Source organism: Aythya fuligula, chromosome 1 (assembly GCF_009819795.1).
Source record: "Aythya fuligula isolate bAytFul2 chromosome 1, bAytFul2.pri, whole genome shotgun sequence".
NCBI classification, from domain to species: Eukaryota; Metazoa; Chordata; class Aves; order Anseriformes; family Anatidae; genus Aythya; species Aythya fuligula.
Window position 1 is genome coordinate 116,771,535 of NC_045559.1, and position 18,728 is coordinate 116,790,262.

Genomic DNA, 18,728 nt, shown 5'->3' on the forward strand with positions numbered 1-18,728 from the left:
TGCAACCCCAAAATCTGAGCTCATCTCACAGCTTCCTCTGGCACCAACCACTGTTTTTTTTTTTTTTTTTTTTTTTTTTTTAATTTTCTTTTCTCTGTCCCCTTTTCACATTGGCCCCTGCTGAGAATGGCAGGATTTTCATTTTTCTCTTGGGACCCAACACCACTTGGATGGCAACTCAAGGGCATCAGGAGGCCTCTGACATGGTGATGTGAGCACCAGAGCCCATCTTCCCTGAGGATGTCCCTGCCTGTTCTGGTGTGTCTGGGGGGCACTGCTGCTGATGGAGTTCTACCAGCTGCAGGTCTGCAAATGAATTAGCTGTTGACTGGTGGGTTTCTCTCTTATTTGTAGGTTTCCGGTCTGATGTACACATCAGAATTACCAGATGGGTTTTATCAGATCTTCTGTTTTTTTTTTTTAATATTTCTGATTTGGTAGCATTAGTGTGTTGACTGCAGACAATCCTTCCATGTAAGGCCATAGAAATTAAGTCATTGCACAGCTCCTGGGAGGAGTTGTATATGTGGAAGAAAAACTACATTATTAGCTGTCTGACATAAATGCGATGTAGTTATGCCTGCTGTGAAACAGTTACAAAGCTTTTTTTTTTTTTTTTTTTTTTTTTTCCTGTGCTGCTCCTGTGCCAGAGAAGATGGTAATCTGCATAAATTAAAAATTATATAGTCTTCCAAACTTCAAAGCAGGTGGTGTTTCATCTATGCCATGGATGGAATACTTTGGGATCACAGCATGTCTCCCTGCACAGGAGGATGCCAACAAACTCTCTCCTTCAAGACATGTAATAAATGATTTTAGCATTTTAGCAAGGTGTCTGCCTTCACCTGGAAAATCAGAATTGGCAATGGTACTTACAGAAAATGCTTATATAGAGATGTCAGTGCTTGAGTATTATGAGCAGTCTGAGACTGCTGTGCTGAACAAAGATGTTCTTCACTTCCTTACAAACTAGACATAGAGCTAGCCTCTCAAGCTTGGTAAAATAGTCAATTGAAGTAAATTGATTTGATTTACCACTACAGAGAATCTGCATTGTAATTCTAGTATTATAAAATTCCAGAAGACATCATTTCTGTCGTCTATCAATGTCATTTTCTCCAGGAAATTGCAGAATAAATGTAAATAGAATGTTCTGTGAAAATGTAACCATCAAAAAAAACAACCAACCAACCAAACAAACAAAAAAACCCACAACCCAAAAACCCAAATACCCAGACAGACAACATCAACAACCCATGATATTGCTTTTATTAATCAGAGATTTGATTTTAATAATTTTGAAAGGTTTTCTTTTGGACAAGCAAAACCACCTGGATTTCCTAATTCGATTCATGTAGTTCAGTAAACTGTTGTGCCATGCCATGTCATGCTGTACCATATCATGCTATGTCGATCATAAAACCCTAAGAATGGCAGCACCGCACCAGGCAGAGATCCACATCAGCCAGCATCCTGGCTCCAACAGCAGCAGCAATGGATCACTTTTCATTCCTGTGGGAGATATGGAAACTAATTCACCCCTGGTGTTAACAGTGTAGGGATTTGGATGTGGTAAAGATGGGTATTTCTCCTGTTGTGTTACCTAACTATGCTGTAAGCATCTTTAGAAGACATAGTGCCAAAAAGCCAACGTTTTGTCTACAGTACAGGTCCTCCAGACAGTTGCATGGGCTTGACCTACTTCCAGGGTGGCCCTGCAGCATTACTTCATGTCTTAGAAATACCAGAATAGTGAGCTTGCATGACTATTTCCAGATTATGAACCCAGGGACAGGCAGTTCAGGCATGTATGGTGAGTGAAGAGATAACAGAGGCTGCAGTGCCACAGTGCCTTCATGGTACACATCAGTATGTTCTGCTGCTACTGCATCGATATCATATGGTGTTGTGCACTGTTCAGCGTCACTAAAACAATCAGCCTTGCTGGCTATGACTACCTCTCTTTTCAATATTTAAACCTGAAGGCCTTCTGTTTTGAGCCAGAACAACAACAACAGAAAAACCAAAACACAAAATAACAAAATGATAATTCCCGGAGACTGACCATCCCTTTTCTACATTCAACAACACGATAATAAACTATAAATATTGCATCCACAATCTCCAGAGCTTTTTAGAAAGCCTAGAGCACAGCTATGATCCCCTCCCAAATTCACCATGAGAAATTAAAATCCTACAGTGTTTTAAGTATTGAAACAATAAAGCTGTTCCATCCCATTCATTGGATTTATTAGATCAATATGTACTGAAAATAACAAATAAGATACTATCGCAGTACAGCCAGAAGGGTAAATTTACACCAGCTGCAAAATTAGGAAATCCTCCCTGATTGCGTAAGTGCAAGCAGGTTTAACCATGAAACCGGCCCCCACTTTTTGCAAGCTGGAGTTACAGTCTTGCCACCTTACTTTCCAGAGCGGTCCTTTGAAATTGCAGGGGTGAGCTAGCAGGATGAGGCACTCTGGTTACAAAGCATCTCCTACAATCATTGGAATTTACAGGCTGGAAGCAGATTGCAACATGAATTTGATCTTACATAGGTTGAAGTTTCGCAGTGTCTCAATTCAGCAAAGGGAACACAGTAAAAGAGGGAGTGGGTAACTGGAGCTTTTATTATCTTTGGATGTGTGTATGGAGCTCAGAGTTCAGACCTCATGGCCAGGAAACCTGACGAAGGTCTGTATCATTCATTCATTCATGCATTCATGCATTTGTTCGTGGCTGAGTTGTAAGTAGTCATCACAGCACAGCAAGAAACTCTACAACTCACAACCATAACTGCAGCTAGGCCTTTCAAGAACCTCCAAAATTAGCTTCCTGTTTCCTTCCTACCAGGCTAAACACAACAACCATAACAAGGAGCAAACTACAACATGAAAGTTAATAGCACATAGGCAATGTACTAATTATTTCACAGTTGAGTGAAGATGCTGGCCTCACCTGAGGTATTTGCACTGGTGCTGTTAGGAAGCAGCAAACCCACCTGTGCTCTGGAGCACAGTTCCCAGTTTGCTGTGCTGAGACAGATTGGGCAGGGGCTTACCAGCACCAGTGGCTGCATTTCCACACCCCAGGGTCTGACAGGTGCCCACAAGGCTGTGTCCTTGTCAGATGTTCTTATGTCAGGTGCACTAGAACTTTCTGCCCATTCTCCAGGGTTTTTCAGTTCCTCAGTCACCATCCGTGTGGATGCATTTGAGTCCCAGCTCCAAAGCCACAGGCCCACATAGCATCGGTAAGATTGAATTCCTTCTCTGTGAGATTTCGCTTGGATGCAGCTGAGTGGGGTGGTTTAGAAGAGAGCCAAGGAGTGGGCAAGAGTAACACAGCATGGACCAGCAGGGAACCACACTTGAGCTTGGTGCCTCAGCCTCTTCTACATAGAAACATAACCAGACCTTTCCTGCCCTTCCTGTGTCCTTTAACATTCAAAGACTTCTTAAAATTTTCCCTTCAGTGTTTGATAGGGAGTGGGAAAACCAGGTGCCTTCACCGTGGCCAACAGCTTGAGCCACTGTCTGTGGGGCAGCAGCCTGGGCAGCATCTGTGGCAGTCACTGACCAAGCTCCCAGGTCTGTACATATTCTTCCCTTCTGACAGTAAGACTGCATACGGACACCAGGAAGCTTTATGCAGTCCAAAGGTGGATTTTCATGGCAGGTTTCTTGAAAAACACCTTCAGCTTCAGTCACTGCAGAGTGAGGCAAGAACATCTCCTAAATGCTGGAGGCATGCTCAGTTTTAAGAAGGGCTCCTGCCCAAGGGTGGCGTGTCAAGTATAGCGTATAACATGAGCCATGTCCTAAAAGCCACTGCCCTCTGGGAGATGAGGAAAACATTCTCTCTTCACATTCTGATCCCATTTTCCTCATCTGCTCAGTAAGCGATGTTCCCTCCTGTGGGTGGGTGTGGGCTCCCCACGGGTTGCCTTTCTCCCTGGACCACTGCTTCCCAGCCCTGGGCTTGCTGCCCATGCCCCTGGCCAGGGTGGGGATGGAGAGGGAGAGGTGCTGCTGTGCTCTGCTCTGCAGCTTGCGGGGAGCATCTCTTTTCCCTGGAGCTCCTCTGCCTTTTCCACTATTGTTTTTTTTTTTTTTTTGTTCCAGAGCATTCACCCTTCAGATGAGATCAAGGATGTAACATTTTAAAAATCCTTGACACTGTTATGAACTCTCTTTCATTTACACATGCCTTTATCTCCTTCAGTGGAAAACAACCCATTCTGAGCCCTTTCTTTTCTTATGTTATGCTGTCTGTAGCTTTTCTTTCAGTGCTCGTAACCCTGTCAGACCCCTTATCAGCTTGTGCAGCTCTGTCCAGCCGAAAATTGATTATTTCCATTTGCCTAGGGGCTGATTGTCCATTTATCTTGTGCAACAACATTTTTCATTGCTCTTGTGAGTAAGCCCCTTCCCTCTACTGGTGCTGCTGCCATCCTCCTCACCCATGCTGTTCACCATAATTTCATGTTTATTCTTTCACAGACCACATAATCTGCAGCAATTCTTGCATCTTTTTTTCCCAAATGCTGGGCATTAGCTGCAGCTTGAGAAGACGTCGCTATCGTATATACTCTTTTAGCAACTCCCAGTGCAGGCTTGGCTTGCCTTTCCTCCTCAGGGCTTTTTCCTGAGGTGTCTCACAGTCTCTGCTTGACCTTTTATCAGCTTGTCTGTCCTAGCTGACTTCCTGCACTTGGCAAATCCCAATTCCTTTCCCTGGAGTTAATTCTGCTTCCTTCAGGGAAGGCTCTGAAGCTTTAGCTCTGCCGCATGAGGGCAAACTTTCCTTTGTCTGTCCTCTACTTGAAAACAGTCAGCTCAGGCCCGGGAGATCTTAAGCAGCCACGGCCCAGCATCTTCAGTCCCCTGGGCCTGCAGAGGACTTCGCCTTGGAGAGAGGAATCCAGATCTCTCCTTTTTAGTGGTAATAGGGTGGCAGTGGTTTACAGTGCTTTTCTCAAGTTCAAAGATGCTTGAATTTATAACCGTGTGAGTCTCTTCTCTCTTTCTGTGCCTGAAGTCTGCCTCTGATTTACATGTATGCTTGCAGCTTGAGGCATATTCTATATCAGAAGGAAAGATGTTCTTACTTTCATGTGAAAAAAAAAAAAAGCTTATAAAAGTTGCATAACTTGCCAAAATTTCACTCATATCAAAATCCATAACAAGATCTATTTAATTCCTTATTCTAAGCTTACAGGACGGTGGAGTAATTAAGTTCACATGTTCATTTGGACTGGATAAACTGCAGCACTCCAAGGAAGCTCGGTGGGCTCCTCTGCTGTGGAGACCAGGAGGTAGAGCAGCTGGCTGCTGAGGTGGACATCAGCCTGGTACCAAGTTAACACATACTGCAGGGTCACAGGCTGCCCCAAAGGCCTCAGAGCCTTGTTGGCTCCCGTTAGGTGAGGATCTGGCCCTTGGGCAGTCTCTGAATTTCCACAAGCTGCCTTCTGCAATTTTGGTGTCTGCCCACACACGGTGCATCAAAGCTGGGGCCTGCACACAGCTGGGTACAGACATGTCCTTGGGGCCCTGTTTCCAGCCGCTGTGGCCCGAGGAGTTCGTCTGAGTGCAGAGGGACATGTGAAACCAAAGGCTAGCACAAATTTGGGCGCAGTTAGGAAGATGCCCACAGGGAGAGCTTGAATGATCTCTAGCTGTTTTTAAAACTGCTGGGAGTTTGTACTGGGGACATTTGCGAGGCTGAAATTTCAGTGGGTTGGCCAAAATGAGCATGTCTGAAGAGCTACCTGAAAAGAGGTATTTAAATGCACAGGTTTTGCAACTGAGGGCACAATCTGAGCATCCGACCATTCCACCGTAATGACTTTTGTCCTAATAATAACTTAAATGGTTTCCTAAACATTAACTTGAACTTGCTCAAGGGAATGGCCTTTCTTTGGTTATAATAATTTCACATGAAGTACAGCATGCACATTGGAGGGTAACTAGAGTTAATGTCAATTATGAATCACAAATTTCCTGCTCTAAATAGCATTTCTTCTCAGCAACTTCACATATGGCAAGCTGCCCTCCAATTTTAACCCAAATTGTACAGCTGGGGCTGATTTTCACTTACTGCTTCCTTTTTAAATGTGAGGTTTTGTACAGGGAGTGACCACACAAAGTTGGGTAGTAAACAAATTAATTGTATTTAATTTCAGATAATAAGCAGCGTGGAAAAACATCTCCACTTTGGTTATTGCAATTTTACTGCAAGAAAATCATGTCATGTAGGTATTGGCAGGGGGCTATAACAAAATAAGGTTGCTATTATTAGAATCTATATTGTATCTTGCCAGGTCATTTTTGCTGCTATAAGTGAAACTACGGAAGAGTTCTTGTCATTACAGAAATGTTGTGCAAATCACACTCCTACACCTGATATACTGAGGAAGGCAAAAAAGCTCTTTTCAAGTAAGTGGAGTGACTCCTGCCACCTGAGTTGTGTTTTTTTTTTTTTTTTTTTTTTTTTTTTTTTTTTTTTTTTTTCCCTCTTTGTTGTGCAAACCGTATTGGAGATGAAGCTACAGTTTGACCCTCAGAAACTTTTGGGATGGTAGGGCATAAACCAACTCTGATACCCAAGGTGCATCATGTATCACCTGCACGGGGAGGCAGAGATGTAAATAAATGCTGGAGATGCATGGGAGAAATTCCTTGGGAGAAGAAACACCACAGGTAGGCTGTATTCCAAGGTCTCAAACTCCACAAGAGAAACCCATAAGGGGCATGATTAAGACTCCTTCACACAAGAGATTAGGGTTAATAGAGCCTACTTTTAGATGTGGTTTGGAGATCCCACAGGACACATCATAACTGCTCTTTGATATTCAGATAAGCATTTGACAGGTTACAAATCTCTGCAGTGTATTTCTTCCTCCCTCCAACAGATGGAAGAAATACACTGCAAACTCTACACTGCACATCAAGTGTTATTATCCCACACTGTTTGACACAAAACTTTCCTGCAGCCTCAGGAAAAAAAAGCAAAATACTTAGCATTGACCTATGCACAACTATGGATATCTGGCATATTATGTATACACGGCATATGGTTATACGATAATTTCAAGCAACCTTTAAGGTGGAATTCATGTGCCATAGCCAAGGCATCCAACAGCTGGATTAGTAAACCAGAACTCTTGGCATCTTGGCCAACACTCTTGTCTTCCTTTGTTATTAATGGAAAGAAACAGATACTGACAAGAGGCAGTTCAGCCTAGCATCATCAAATAAAGAGCCCTATGAGCAGCACCTATTTGTAGTTTCCACCAACAATAAGAGGAACCAAGAGCGACTAGCTGAGTCTGAGATTTCTAGCTTCAGAAAGGGCAGAGAAATCCCACAAGTATCTGCAGAACTGTTGATCCATATCACTGAGATTCACAGAAGCACAGCAGCTTTCCTCTTTCTTCATTAGATACAAAGAAGTGGCAATGGCAGGCAGAGTGTGGTAGAAATGCTGGCCAGCATTTTGTCATTGCAGTACCCTAAGATTTGACTCCTAAACAAGAATTTAGGAACAAACATTAGCACCAGATCTTCAGACTAATGGTTAAAATGATCTGGGGAGGTAGGATGATGTGTTTGCAGCCCCATGAAGTAGTCAGGCCTGTGCTGTTTATACATGATTTACCCTTTGCCTGGGCATCCAGAGTGGTGCATCCAGTCACTCCAAAGGAGATGGGGATAGGGATTATGGTGGCCACAGTCTCTTTGAGGACAAAGATACACTATCTTCTAAAATGTGAAGGTAGAAAAAAGACATCTTTATTCTCACGTTCATGATTTTCTTATAGGATTGAGCTGCCTTTCTGTCCACCACCCCTCACCATAGTCTCTCTCAATGGCTTTACAGCCAGCCAACTAATTTCAATCAATTTTACAGCAAGGCGGAGGTCTCAGAGAAAACTAAGTTTCTTGATAAATTTTTGGACATGTAAGGAGGCATGGTCCCTAGGCAAGAGTGCTGCATGCTGTTGATATCTGGCAGAAGGGAACTGAAGCACATACAGTTCAGCAGTCTGAGGTGAGGAGCTGCAACACTACAGATGATGAGCATGTTCATGCTCACCAGTGAGGGCACAGTGCCCCTTGCTCAGTATTCTGGTAGGAGCTTTAAAAAGAAGTAGAAATTTCTGTGGGAGCAAAAGGCACTACTGAGGCATGGTGGGACACCACATCCTCAGGAGATGAAGGGGCCGGGGAGTTGAAGGTAATGAAAACCTGAGTGGGCAACTATGAGGGACATAGGCTTAAAAATGCGTAGGAATCCAGGCTTCTTCACTTCTCCAATACAACCCATTTTCAAGGCTCTGTGCTGAGTGCAGGGGAGCCTGACTGGCATTAATGGTAAGCAGCCTTTTTCTAGGAGGGCAGAGCAGTGACTCAGATCACTTTAACCTTCCCCATCCGAATCACCACCCACCCTCCTTCCACAGACACGTCCAAGCCATGTTCATCCAAGATCTCTCCCTGGTACATTGTTTTCCCAGCCAGGCTCCTAAGCCTGGCTTTTTTAAGCACTGGTACTCCACCATCATTTGCCTCCTGTAGGCAGCATACCCCAGGGGAGACCTACACGACTGGCTCCCACTGCTTTGCTGAAGAAAACAAGAGGACACCAACGCTGGGGGCACACCAACTTCTGGTCATGGTACAGATGCAGTTTCACAGCATTTTAAAAAAATAGGCGTTTCATCTGTAGGTAATATGTCTGTCTGAATTCTGTGGTAAAACGTCTAAGCACATAGTCCAGACCCAATTTTCGCAGTATTCTTTATAGCAGCCTTAGACCCTAAATAAAGGGTGCTTTGCTCTAGTAATGACATATGTGTAAGCCACTGAATAAACACTTCCAGATACCATCTCTTAACAATACCCATTCATGTATTCAAAGAAATACTAAAAGAAGAGGCCTGTTTAGATTATGGAAGAATATACGCAGGCAGGTGTTTAAATAACCTTGCAAAATGCATCTCAGGGAATGCATGGCAGGATAAAATAAGGTGTGAAAAGCATCTGTTGGCTGGAAAGACATTTGTGGCACCTGATCCTAGGTTAATGTACATGGGTGTGTAATTTTACATGTTGGGTTTATTATTTACCTAGTATTTATTTGGATTATTAAAAGAGATAGAAAATAGCTCCTCTTAGGATTCTGGGTATCTTTTGTCTGTACAAAATATATGCTCTTTATATAAACATTATGTTACTTGTTACTATAGACCCTTCCCCATCGTTACAATTCTTTCAGTTCCCACTACATTCCCAGCTGTAAAAAAAATACCAATAGCCAAGTCCCTAATATAGTCCACCCTTTACCAATTCAATAATCGAACAAAGCATCATCCTTCCATGAGCTGTATTCCTATGCATCCTGCCCACTCTAATTGCCTGCAGAAATAGCATGCATGTCTGTGTCTGTGCGTGAGTATATATCTAAATTTAAAAAGTGTCCTTGCAAATTTATTCTATTCATGGCCTTCACAGGTGCAACCAGCACATATACCAAGTTGTGCCTCTTCTGACAGTACATTTGATGGTATTGAGGTCTGTTACCCATCATCTCAGAAAGCAAAAATTGCACAACAAAGACTATGAACTTGCAGCACTGGAAAATCCTTCAAAGTGAAACTTGAGGCTTATCTTGCTGCAGAAATCAGAATGCATTTCACAACAAGCGCACTATGTGGAGGTGAAATCCTGCTCTTTTGAGGAGGCAATGCGAAATTGACGATGCTAATGAGGCAAAGAATTCAGTTCTACTAAGTTGCAGGTAATGGTAGTACAATGTTTTTCTGAGAACAAATATTGCGTCTTGTAGGGCATATTGAGGTGGAACAGGGAAGCAAGTAAATTAGGGCTGCAGGGCTACAATGCGTTTCATGAGGATAGAGCCATGAATGTTGGTAGAACTCCATTCAGAAGTGGTTCTCTATCTCTTCAAAACTACTGCTTCAGTACTTCTGGGTGGTATTTATCCTGCTTAGTTTTACCTATCTAAAAAATTGGTATTTAGTCCTACTAATTTAGCAAATTTTCCTTTTTTGTTCATGAGGAGAAAGATTGTTACTGATGACTACCTTAAACTGGCCTGAAATGAATGCAATTTGGAATGGAAACTCTCAATTTCCTGTTGGGAGAGCCTAAACTTAGTTTTCTGGTGACTCCTGTGCAAGGTAAGATAAATTCCCCTGAAGAGAACTCAGATTAAAACTGGGATGGCAGCAGGATCTTTAGATCTTCTGGAGATCGTACCAAACATCTGTGGTCTTCTCAAATGTCTAATCATCTTTGAAAACCTAGCTCTGATCCATTCTTTCTGCTTTTATTTGTTTATTTAAAATACTGTTTTTATGGGAAGGATTAAGTGACAGTGGTTAAGAGAAGATGAAGATTTATGAACAACTATGAAAAAGTTATAGGTCATAACTTTTGGGGAGTTTGGGAGGAGGGGAAAGGCTATATTTTATACTTTAGCTTTTGTGCTTGCAATCTTGTGTAAGTTCATTCAGACCACAAATGAGGGTGTCAGTTTATAAGTTGCCAGCCTGTGAGGTTAATTAACTGCTGATTAACTCCTACTTACTGCTAAAGATGGACTTGAAGCTGAAGATGAAAAATTGAAAGCAATTTTTAATTTAAAAAATAAAAATTAGTCCAATGTCTGCAGATTTTCCTGTATTAGGAATCTGTAAAGCTGTAGTTGTGGTAGAAAACAACTGAGTACTACTTCTCAAAAATACCTTTTTGACATGTAACTGATAATTAATGAGCATTTAAAGTAAGCCTGGCACCCAACAAGTAACTAATATGGATATTGTCTCCTATAAATGACACAAAGAAAACAAACATATGCTGCACTAGTAAGAACTTAAGGAACATAATTTGCAATAAGGATGGCAAATGAGTTATCTACTATCTCCTGGCAAATTTCACCCAGGAGCTACTTAGCCTGGCTTTTGTCTTGGACATGGCAGTTCCTAAGTGTGAGCAACCAGGTACGTGAACCACACCCTTCCCATGGAAAAATAATATCCGTGTTTTTTCCATGGAAAATAAATAACAAGAGACAAATGGATATGGCAGCTGAATGACCAAAGGGCCAATGACTTCAGTTCAAAAAGCAGGAGTTGGCTAAATTCAAAACTATTGTTCCGGGTAGTCTATTTGTTTAATATAAGTGCAATGTCAGAACGCTGGTGGCATTTCAGCCTGCAACTCCAACAAGGCAAAGATGCTGTTGAGCTGTGCCATTGTCCACCCTGGGTGAATGTGGCAAGGGAGGCAGAGCGCCATGACACATATAGTCTGTGAGAGAAACCCACATCTGACTTAATCATAGAATTGCAGAATAATAGAATGGCTTGGGTTGGAAGGGCCATTAAAGATCATCCAGTTCCAACCCTGCCATAGGCAGGGACATCTCCCACCAGATGGTGGGATGGCCAAGGCCCCACCCAGCCTGGCCTTGAACACCTCCAGGGATGGGGCATCTACAGCTTCTCTGGGCAACCTGTTCCGATGCCTCACCACTCTCTGAATGAAGAATTTCTTCCTAACCTCTAATCTAAATCTCCCCTCTTTTAGTTTAAAACCATTCTGCCTTGACCTATCATTATCTGCCCAAGCAAAAAATTGCTGTCTGTCTTTTTTATAAGCCCCCCCTTAAGTATTGAAAAGCTGCAATGAGGACTCTCCAGAGTCCTCTTCTCCAGGCTGAAGATCTCCCTCAGCCTTTCTTCATAGGAGAAAGGTGCTCTGGCCCTCTGAGCATCTTTGTGGCCCTCCTCTGGACCCACTCTAATGGTCCTACACCCTTTTGGTGCTGGGGTCCCCAGACCTGGACACAGCACTCCAAGTGAGACCTCACAAGGGCAGAGCAGAGGGGGACAATCACCTCCCTCAACCTGCTGGCCATTCCTCTCTTTAAGAGTCCAAACAAAGTAAACACTGAATATGAGGGGAAAAATGTGCAGCAAAACTCACATCCTAAGGATCTGGGTCCTAAGTGGATCATTTGCTTATCCCACCAGCCAAACCTGGCTCTGCAGCAAGGCAAGCCAAAGAATGTCTCCTTTATTGTTTCCATGATGCTTACTCATCTACAAGCCATTCCCCTTTTAGATTATTCTATTTTTAAGGCATAATTTCCATCTGCTCTTTGATCTTATACCACATAAGACATTTAGCTAATAACATCATCCATCAAATACCAACTTTCCTTTAGAGTTCAAACACAATCGACACAGGACCCCATCCATCTGCTGGCCAGTGCCTCTGAACAGATCCAGCTTGTGAATGGCCAGCTATGTCGCCTATTTTTTAATTAACTGGCTAAGGTCTGCTCTTCCTTGGGCTCCTGTACTGCTTCAGGACGACTAGGGGGCACTCCAAAAGGAAGGGAAACGTCGTCCTCTTGGGGAACAGAGGAAAAAGGAGGTTCGGTGCATCCAGAGCTACGCATATCCAAACATGTTTGGGATGCGCTCGTTGTAAGTGCATTTCTCCACTGGATGGAGTCTGCCTTCAGCCCCCCAGGGCATTCATTTTTACATAAAAGGCACAACAGTTATGTAAAAGGTTTGAAGGAGGAGCGTTTTCAAACTTGGCATTCTTTGGAGGAAGGTGGGTAAAGCAGAAAGACAATGTCGGTTTGAAATCTTAAATAACCCAGCTTCTGTGAGAATAAAGTGTTTATTTGAGAGAAGTTTCTGAATTTGGGGTGAGACTGTTTGAAGCATCTGAACTGCAGATTTGCCCACAAATATTAGTACAGAAAATGCTTGCCTGCTTACCCAGCTGGAAAGCCTGGGAGAGTCAGATGATTTAGGTGACCAATTGCAGTAAAGCAGAACAGCTTGAATTTAGAATATCTGAGATCAATCACGTAAAAATATTCTTTAAAAAAATCATCAGAAAAAAAAAAAAAAAAAAAAAAAGGATATTAATGAGTAATCCAGGGAAAGGGCAGTTTCCCTATGGATTTTTTCCAAGTGCAAACACATAGCAAATTTTTAAATTGTTATTTTGAGATTATTCACTTTGCTCCAATTACTCCACTTCACAGTGGTTTGCTTTATCTTGCACACAGTGCATTTATTTAGAAAGGAATTTTATTCAGGACTTATATTCCACTGTCTCATATGTGCCCTTGCATACATATCTCCAGATCTGAAACAATAACAACATCAACAGAAAAACTACATTTCCTTCTATTTCCCAGCTTGCCACTAATAAGTCCCTGCAGAGGGGAGCTTGGCTGGTGGTGTTTTGTGATTTCTCAGATAACAAGAGCTTCGCATTTCTGTGGAATTCCCATTTGCCAGCGAGCTGCTGCTGCCGCTGCCCTGATTGATATATGACTGCAATGGCACTTTTCCATTTGACATTCTCTCTCCCTCTCTCTCCCTCTCTCTCTTAAATAACAGCCCTAACTTTTGTGTGTTGCAAATATAAAAGGCAAGCCATGTGACAGAGGGACAGAAGAACAAAGCATTTGGAAGTAACAGGACCTCTTTTTAGCTCTCTGAAGAGTTGGAGGGAAGGAAGGAGCAGAGCATTTGCCGAAGGTAAGCAAGCAAATAAGAGGTTCCTCCAGATTTTGAGTGTTTCATGGACTTAAATCGAGACCTTAGCCTGTTTATCTGACAAATACATGTTCCCTGTGTGCCAGTTTTTAACTGGATTGCAATAATGTAGACTGGACACGGCTCTAGTACCTGTGCCTCCTTCTTATTATCGTATCTTTAATTCTGTCTTCTGCCTGAAGGATGCCTGTAAGCAAGTGGAGAGGTAGAACAGTGTACTTTTGAGCAACTTGCTTAAACTTCTGTTTTTGTGAGCATTGTGGGCTCATGTGTGCAATTCTGTGCTGGCTGTCACTGTATGGCTTTGGAGTGAATGGATGAGCTGGGTGCTGCCCTGAGCTTATAGCGAGAGCGCCGGTACCGCCAGCACTGCCTTTGTCCCATTACAATAGGGCTCTATGAACACAGGCAAGCCTGCTAGTTTAAAGCTGAACTGTTTACTTTTATTACTACTTATGCATGCTGTTCTCTTGCCAGTCATCTGCTGGAGTGCTCAGAATAATTTGAAACAACAGGCAATATTTATTTCTAGCTTTGTGTGTCATGCTTTGCAGGAGCACTTTTAATTTGCACGTTATTATTTATCCAAACTTCTGGGAAGCTTTACTACGGACTGGACAGCACTGGCTATGGATTAGACTAGATTTAATACACATCCTTGATTGGCTGAAGCCTAGGAGGAAAGCCGCGGTGTTTGCCTGTGCTGTAGCCCCGAGGGGTATATTTAGTAGGTAGCCTACCCCCTCGGCACGACAGATCGTGCGGCTTGGCCGTGCAGGCAGTCAGTGGCGTGGGAGGATGCTGCACAGGACCCCCTGGCCGCCCACTGCAGGACAGGGGGAGGCTTTCAGCACTCTGAAATCCCAGCTTACCGGGGCAATTCTTCACTCTGCCTCGGTGTCAGGGGCGCGAGTGTAGCTGTTCTCTGCCTCTCTGGGGGAAAAGAGGAGTTTCGCTGTTATGAGCCAAGTGATAAAGTACCAGAGGAGTGTGAGTGCAATCCCCCAGTGTGGATACTGCTCCGAGAGAGCCCTGCTGTGGAAGAAAGCCCCATCTCCCTGCTGAGATTCAGGTGAGTGAACTCATCCTATAAAAGTTCAAATTAATGGGTCCAGTAGCAAAAAATAATAGTAATAAAAAAAGAGCAACAAAGACAAACCACGTGAAGGGCAATCTCAGTTGTTTGAGTTGTTTGTGCTATGCTAGCAAAACGTCCTAGTGACAGCAGAGCAACTCACAACAAATGTGTGTTGGGGGGGATAATTTTCTCGAGGCAAATATGAATTTGCAAGGCAGCGTGTGTGGACTGACCCCTGTGGGACTGTCAAGCAGATTTCTTATCCTACCTTTTAAGCTGATTTAAGTCTCTCTCTTAGTTTCCCTGTAATAAATCTTATTTGTTTCTACCTTGGACTAGCGTTCTTGACAAGTAACTTGCTAAAGTTCCTGCTGTTCTTTAAAGATGAAAAAACATTTCCTAAATGCTAACTGTCACAGTTTCTACAGCTTTGTGACTCTGTCCTAGTTGCTGAGAGGTGAGGACACTGCATACTGGAAGAGAACAGTCGAATGATTATTTAAAACCACCAGTGGGTACAAACTCACTTCAAACCAGTTCCTCACTGTAAAATTATTTCCTATTGGAAGCAGCCCATATGCCTGGTGGGGGGTCAATGAATTGGATATAATAATCGCAGTGTTGTTATTTGTCCTTCCTCCACCTACATTTTAGGGCCTCTATTCTTTTCTTTTGAATTGCTAATGATGTTCACTTTTGCCCAGGCTGTGGGACCTTACTCATATCTGTGAGCAGTTATGCACATGAATAATTCCCTTGACTTAAATACAACTATTTGGTGAGTAATTACTTACCAGCTTGAATCAGGGGTTACCAATGTGACTTGTACCTTGACATTATTCATGCTGGAACAATGCAGTGTTATTTGTAATACTGGTATTATAAGAAGATGTTTTAAGATTTTCCATTTAAAAGCAAAAGGGGAAGGAATAGAAGACGTTTCAGGCTTACAAAATAGAATGTGATTTGATTTAGTTAAGGCATATAATTAGGGGCTACTGCTGATTATTCCTATTACAAACTCAGATCACTACATGAATGTGTCCTGTGTAAGTTTCCTGGTTTTGTTCAGCACTTTTTCTTGAGCAGATGCATGTATGCTGATGATTCCTCCTTGCAGAGCAGGACTCTTGTTATGGACAGTCTTGTGTACAGGTATCAGTAGCAATACCCCAGGTAGCCACAAAAGCATGGCTGATGTTGGCAATAGCCATCCACACCACCAGAACAACCCCTCATGTGTCATAGGGGACAACTCCTAACGTGCCATAGGGAACAATCCCTAATGTGCCACGTGTATATTCTTGCTTGCTTGAGTTGCCAGCATTGCAGTGTTTTTTGCCAGGGTGGGAGGGAAGCGAACCACCTCCTTGGAGGTCTGGCACCAATGCCCCTGTGACTCATTTGACAGGGAATCCTCATGGAGTGACTTCATTCCCCATTTCCTGCAGCTGATCCTATCTCCTCCCCAGCCCTCTGCTCCTAGATGCTCTTGGAAGTGACCAAGGCTGTCCTTGGATCTTGAAAGGAGCTGAAGACCTAGGGTGCAAAGTTTGCGTGAAGCCACTGAGACATTTGTTTTTGCAAAAAGTCTGGCAGTTTATTTATTTAATTGACAGTATAATTTATTTATTTATTTTCCAAATACTACTGTTGTAAATGCAATTACAACTATCAGGCAGTTATATTACAAACAGGACAAGTTCCTTTGCCTCTAATGTCCCCCTGAGTACCGGGACAGACTTGCTGCTCTGCGGCTTAGGAAAGTTTTGCTACATGAGCCCGCACCACAGCCCCCTGTTATTTGAGTAATCCACCTCTTGAGCGTGGCTGGAAGCGGCCACATCAAAGCAAGACACAGAGACCCCGGGGCAGGCAGCTACAGGGGAACTTGCTGCTGTGAAGGATTTTCCCCTAACCCCATCAACTGAGCTCTCAGAGTCCCAAGAGTTTACAACCCTTCCCCAAACTCTTTAAAAATAAAACCCTTACGGCTGCAACCCTCTCATACATATCAAGTCCTTTTGCTGCGCCCTGCTAAACTTTTGCCCTCTGCAATATCTTGTTCCATTGGATTGCTGTGGGTTGTGTAAACACGTGTTTCTTTTCATCATGTTAAGCGTTCAGCCTCTCCGCTCCCCTGCCCTTCTACACACCCTGGTATCTTGGGATGGGGTCAGTAGCCGTGCCTGCTTCACCTTTTTTCCATCTCTCTTTCGTTGCTTCCCATTCAACAGCCCTTTCGCCAAAGGCCAGCTTGGTGGCAGGAGAAAAGTGGTGCTGCTGCCAGGTCAGCTCGGTTGGCCATCTCTCTGACCAAAAGCACCCCTCTTTGCCCATTCTTCTGTGCAGGCATATGAAGAGATGCTTCAGGCTCTGCTGGCTATGATCAGCTGTTATTTCCTTTTTATATGTGTCAGCGTGGAACATATTAAAATTTCTCTGCAGTGGTATGCGTGGAATCCCTCTGATGCCCCACCTCTAACTTAGCTGAACAATAAAAGCAAGGTTGTTGTAAGCCTTTGAGCAGCTGGTGGTCTATATATTCCTTCTTTTTTCACATAATCTAATTCAGACCATTATCCGGGCAGCAGTGGCACTACCACTTCCAGACACCATCAGCTCTTGTCCCATTTACTGGAATTTCGCTGTGTAGTGTGGCGATCCTTTCTACCACGGGCAAATCCAGCCTTTCTCCTGGTGTCCCAGCACTTGGCTGCTGATGCCATGGAGACACCGCTCCCAGGAATTCCACTGCATCAGTGTTTTTTAGCTGCTCTTTGTTATTTTTTCTATCTGCATCAATCATTGTTAGGGCTTACGCTTGTCACATTTTCATGCTTATTGTTACGGGCCTGTAGAGGCAGCACAGGTTATGTTGCCCTTTAAGACATGTGAGTTGAAGATCTGACTTAATGCCTCAGCTCTGGTTTGGCAAAGGTTAAGCATACCATGGCAGTGACAATCGCATTACTATCATAGCAGCACGGCTCAAAGAGAGTGGGACCTAGGGGAACGCTGTTCCCCTTGTTAGAAGACAAAATTGCTGCCATGAGCCAAATGTTTAGGTTCCCTAATTATCCGAGGTGTACGGATGGTGGCTGGAATTTTTGCTGTGTGTAAAAGAAGAGAGGACTCTGTCCCTATGGCCAGAAAAGAGGAAACATCCCCTTCGGCTGTTGGTTGTCTCTAGCATGCATAGCTCTCTACTGGTCCTGGTGGCAGGGATGTCTTCATATTAAAGAGTAAGAAACTCATTCCTGCTCCTGCATCTATTGATAACTATGGTTCTTTAGGCTCTCTAGTCAGTGCCTCAAAGCAGCCTCTAGTCATCAGGCATGCAGAATAATAAAAGCCAGAGAACCAGAAATGCCCACTGGTTTGCAGCACACTCCAACAGGTAGAGGACACATGCCCGAATGCCCTAGACCTCTCAGCAACTTGTAATTTGGCCAAGAGTCATTCTGCCTTATGTTGGGTCATAAGACCAAAGCAGAGGTAATTACTGAAGCAAATCCTATAGCTAATGCTCGGCTGGGAGTATTTGCATTTACCCAGCAGCCACCACCCTGCCGGTCACCTCCTGAGAGCTTGGCTCTGCACCAGGTGCTTCTCCAAAGGGTGATGCCATCCAGCACCCGCTGGATGAGCAAGTGCAAAACTGTCTTCCTCTCGATTCCTGTCCCAGACTCGGGATCAGGACTGTTCTCCTATTCAGCAAGAATAAAGAAAGAATCCGAGGCTGGCATCACCTTGCCATTAAGCGGCGCGCTTCAGAGCTCATTAGAGACGGATCCTATGCATGCCTCTAATCAGTCTATTTAAAGTTTCCTGGAGGCAGGAAAAGGAAAGAACAAAAATACAAGCGCTCTTTTGTCCACCAGAAGCTATTCTTTGCGAGTGTATTAAAAACCTTTCTGGATTTTTTGTCCCTGTCTGTCTGCTGGCCGGGCGCCAGCCTGCAGCACCCACTAGACTTTGTTATTTCAACCCAGCAGAAACCTACCGGTGGCTCTCCCCCCTCTCGTA

General features: G+C 43.6%; 1 protein-coding gene across 18 annotated transcripts in view; it reads left to right on the top strand.

Annotated features, from left to right (window-relative positions):
• Positions 1–18,728, top strand: part of NDP (norrin cystine knot growth factor NDP) — a 47,587-nt gene that overhangs the window by 12,046 nt on the left and 16,813 nt on the right. For 4 of the 18 annotated variants that reach the window (XM_032183992.1, XM_032183972.1, XM_032183963.1 and 1 more), the window contains one exon: positions 13,463–13,603. The gene's annotated coding sequence lies outside the window, so the exon portion shown is untranslated. Of the gene's footprint in view, positions 1–5,409; positions 5,429–6,328; positions 6,444–8,589; positions 9,808–10,089; positions 10,211–11,964; positions 12,660–12,690; positions 12,757–13,462; positions 13,604–13,803; positions 13,827–14,525; positions 14,694–15,403; positions 15,478–18,728 lie in introns of those variants that run through there. The other 14 variants (XM_032183915.1, XM_032183857.1, XM_032183906.1 and 11 more) reach the window with 11 other exon arrangements.